The sequence below is a fragment of the Pinus tabuliformis genome, chromosome 1_2, assembly GCF_031772625.1.
Source record: "Pinus tabuliformis cultivar Carrire ecotype Pingquan chromosome 1_2, CPIR1, whole genome shotgun sequence".
Lineage (NCBI taxonomy): Eukaryota > Viridiplantae > Streptophyta > Pinopsida > Pinales > Pinaceae > Pinus > Pinus tabuliformis.
Genome location: NC_142298.1, coordinates 773,703,234 through 773,707,835, shown reverse-complemented (window position 1 = coordinate 773,707,835; position 4,602 = coordinate 773,703,234). Strand labels below are relative to the sequence as shown.

General features: G+C 38.2%; 1 pseudogene; it reads right to left on the bottom strand.

Moving 5' to 3' along the window:
- Nucleotides 1-259: 259 nt before the first annotated feature.
- LOC149208147 (large ribosomal subunit protein mL101 (rPPR4)-like) lies at nucleotides 260-4,199 on the bottom strand (annotated as a pseudogene).
- Between the last annotated feature and the right edge of the window lie 403 nt (nucleotides 4,200-4,602).

The window sequence follows — 4,602 nt, the reverse complement described above, 5'->3', positions numbered from 1 at the left end:
AAATTCATATTGTGACATGGTATTGGATGTCATGTTTGTTGTTGCATAGACAACTAACACGTATATATGAAAACACTTGGAAGAAATTGCTCGACTTCATTTACAACCACTTAAGTCTAATATGTGTCGATGGTATAGGAAGGTTGCGTCAAATTCATGTTTCTAATGTTTTATTTTGTATAAAACGCATTTTTTCCTAATTTTGTCGAACTTTATAATTATGTTTCTTTTTCCAAATCTTCAAATTTTATAAGCATGTTTAATTTTTGTTTTCAATTCTTGCTGAATTTGTCATAACATTTAATTTTTTTCCAACACGAAGATATGTGCGAAGCAAAGAGTTGTAAACTTCTGTGCTCACAAATTTCACCCCTCTTAGAGTCTTCAAAAATTCCTCTGCACTTTTAACATCACCTTGCTTCTCAAAATGTCTTAAAATTTCAAACACATTTTCAAATTTCCATTGCCAATGATTTTGTCTAACTGACAGAGATCTTGTCATTGCCTCCATAGCCCTGTAAACTTGTTCACTCTATATATATGCCTCGGCAAGGCTTTCCCAAGTAATGGCATTTGGTTTGCCTCCATTCTTCATAATATGATGAAGGAAGACTTTTGCTTTTTGAAAATACCCTTGTCTAGTATAATCACCAAAGAGGACAAGTGCATGGAAATATTTGCCACAATATATAGGGATGATAGAATTTATGGCCTCACAACTACATTTTTGAGTTAGATCCACAAAATGTTGGAAATTATGTCATGTTGTCAAATATTTATGCCACAACTGGTAATTGCTTGGAACATAGATAAGATGAATAAAGCAATAAAAGAAATAGGTCAAAGGAGGAACTTGGATGTTGTTGTATATAGATAAAGAGCAGGGTACATGTATTTCCTGTAGGAGATAGATCACACCCACAAATATAAGTGCAATGTTGCAGAAGTTAGCTGGGAAGATGAAATAAGCTAGGTATTTGAATGAAACAAACATTATATCAAATGATATGGAGGACAATAAAATTATATGCAATGCTACACTGGTAATATGTTTTCCATTGTAGTTCTCATTATTACCATGGAACCTTAGAAAATGATCAAAATAGTCAAGAGTTGTCATGCTTGCAACAACATAATCAGAAACTATTATGCAATTATTGTGTCCATTCCAATGTTAGACTGGCAAGTCACAACTATTGAAAGGTTGGGAACTAGAAAGACATTCTGATATGTACTATAAAACATGCTAGAAAAATTGAAAGAGACAGAGGAAGTCAAAACAAATACTACAGAGGGAAGTGTCATGTTCCAATTTCCTATGTAATATCTATTGAATCCTTGAAGGCCTTTGAAGATATATTTCTCCACGATTGTGCAAGGCTTCTAAATAAGTTGGAAAGATCATAATAGAAGGATAAAGGAACTAAAAAGAAGCATATATGCATTCCTTTTATATAAGAAAGAGAAAAATGAAAATGGTTTATGTTGTTAGGATATTCCGACACATAGGAAATAGTTAAGTACAACTTGGTCTAGTGTAGAGTTAGGTATAGAGTTAGGTAAAGTGTGTTTCTTTACCGTTGTACATTTTGTAACTTAAAATCCGACGGTCACGATATGTAGTGATCCGACGGTTCATTCTCTCCTCGGTATTACGACACTTGATCCGTGGCTTGACACCCGATTGGTCCATGATTTCTATTTAAAGCGCATGGAGGGTCATTTGTAGGGTAATCCGTGCATGAGAGAAACATATGTAAATTTTCATTCTTTTATTAATAAATTACCTGAAGTGGCCACGTTGGCTTAGGCCGTGGACTGTTTCCCTCTTTGAGGGTTTTAACCACGTCAAAAATACTGGTGTATTGATCTACGATCTGGTTGTGAGCGGTGTCCTTTGGTGTTCTGTCTGAGGAACTTACCCTGTAAATTCCTACATGGTATGTGGGCAACTCTCTTATCATCCTTGTTCTTTATGTTGATGATCTTATCCTTACTGGTAGTGATCCCAACCTTATAAACCATGTGAAGTCTAGCCTTAAAAGGAAATTTGAAATGACAGACTTAGGACACTTACACTATTTTCTCGGTCTTCAAGTCTTGCAATCCAAGGAGGGTATTTCCCTTTCCCAGTCCAAGTATGCTTGTGATATTCTACGTCATTTTCACATGGAAGACTGTAAGCCAGCCCCTTCTCCCTTTCAGTCTGGAGTCAAACTTTCAGTCACTTGTAATTCTCCTGAAGTTGATGCTACCTTATACCATCAACTTGTAGGAAAACTTTTGTATCTAACCCATACTCCTCCTGACCTTTCCTTTGCTGTTGGCCTTGTTGCTCGGTTCATGCAAAACCCCCGTGAAAGTCATTGGAAAGCAGCTAAAACAATACTTCGTTATGTTCGAGGTACAGTTCAGTTTGGGATTCATTACAGTGCCGAAGCAGCTCCTCTATTGGTTGGTTTCACTGATTCCGATTGGGCTGGTGACCCTGATGATCGGAAGTCTACTACCGGTTATGTGTTCACTCTTGGTTCAGGACCTATTACATGGGCTTGTAAGAAACAAGCTACCATTTCTCTTTCATCAGTAGAAGCAGAGTATCGTGGTGCCGTAGAAGCTAGTAAGGAAGCCTTGTGGCTTCGTCAGATCCTGTCAGAGTTTGGCTTTCAGCAGCAGCATCCGACTACACTTTGGTGTGATAATCAAAGTGCCATTCAGCTATGCAAAGTTCCAGTCCAACATCAGCGCAGCAAACACATTGAACTGCACATGCACTTCATCAGAAAGCTCATTCATGACCATGTTCTTGAAGTGCAATATTGTTCAACAGATGATCAAGTGGCAGACATCTTTACAAAGGCTCTCACAGAGGCGAAGTTCACTAAACTTCGACTTCTGGTTGGAGTTCAGGAAGTTGTCACTAAGGGGGGATAGGCTCTAGTGCCTCCTTCCTTCTCCTATTGTGTCATATTTGTAAATCCTTCAATCCTATCCCAAGTTGTTCTTAAGGGGGGATGTTAGGATATTCCGACACATAGGAAATAGTTAAGTACAACTTGGTCTAGTGTAGAGTTAGGTATAGAGTTAGGTAAAGTGTGTTTCTTTACCATTGTACATTTTGTAACTTACAATCCGACGGTCACGATATGTAGTGATCCGACGGTTCATTCTCTCCTCGGTATTACCGACACTTGATCCGTGGCTTGACACCCGATTGGTCCATGATTTCTATTTAAAGCGCATGGAGGGTCATTTGTAGGGTAATCCGTGCATGAGAGAAACATATGTAAATTTTCATTCTTTTATTAATAAATTGCCTGAAGTGGCCGCGTTGGCTCAGGCCGTGGACTGTTTCCCTCTTTGAGGGTTTTAACCACGTCAAAAATACTGGTGTATTGATCTGCGATCTGGTTGTGAGCGGTGTCCTTTGGTGTTCTGTCTGAGGAACTTACCCTGTAAATTCCTACATATGTACCCAGTGTGGGATATTCATGTACCCAACGAACATAGTTAGAACATAACCCTAAGTGACTAAATCTTTCAAGCATATTATATGTGCTTTGGAAAGGGGCCGAGATATTCTTGTAGATATCATTTCCTTGGGTTCCACAAAGTGGCATTAACCCTAAATGAGGCATTGGGTTCCAATCTTACTTTCCTTGTTGACGATGGATTGGATACTCTGATATCATCAAACGATTTCACAGATAAACATTTTTTAACAAAAGCCTCAGCTCCCTCAAGATCCCCCACCCTTACCAATGAAGAAACCAAGCATATATAGCTTCTGTTTGTTGACATAGGAAATGCCAATTCATAAGATTGACAAATTTTGTATACTTCATCTTTATTCCCTAGCCTACCATACAAACTAATTAGGTGATCATAAGCAACTCTATACTTTCGTTTTTGTCTTAACCTCCACTTCTATCATTTTCTTCCCCAATGTTTTCAAATCAGATTTTGCTTTGTCAAGGACTTGGGCCTTTATATAAATGCTTCCTACAGTGTTATCAATATTCCAAATCTGGATCTATATTATCATCAAGCTCCAGTTCAATCAACACCCCTTCCACTCGATCCATGTGTGACAAAGCCGCATAACTTTTCATCCAAATGCTATAAGAATATGCATCCAATGAGATGCATTTTTTCTTCATTCCTTGGATCGCCAGAGGCACCTTCTCAAATTGCTCCATTTGATCATTGAAGATCTGGGAATGTTACAACCACTTCATATTGATAGTGACAGATTTCTGATGGGAGCATGTGTGCTGCTACCTTACAAACCCTGACTGTACATTTGGAGATTCAAAACTGGAACACTTACTCTGAAACATGACTAGAAAATCCTCTAGAAAGGCTCTCTCAACATAACACTCTTTGTTGTACTAGGAAAATATCTCCAAACTTTGCAGACAATTTGCGTAGTTCCCCAGATTGGAGATGGAAATTTCCTACAAACTTTCCAACAATAGCGACAATCATGCTAAAATCATGTCTCAAAAGTATTCCAACTATGTTTTTCTGGGCACAGGGATATTGTGTGGAGACTAGAGAGTCCAAGTGTTTGTCACAATAGACACAAGATTAGCCTTAGTG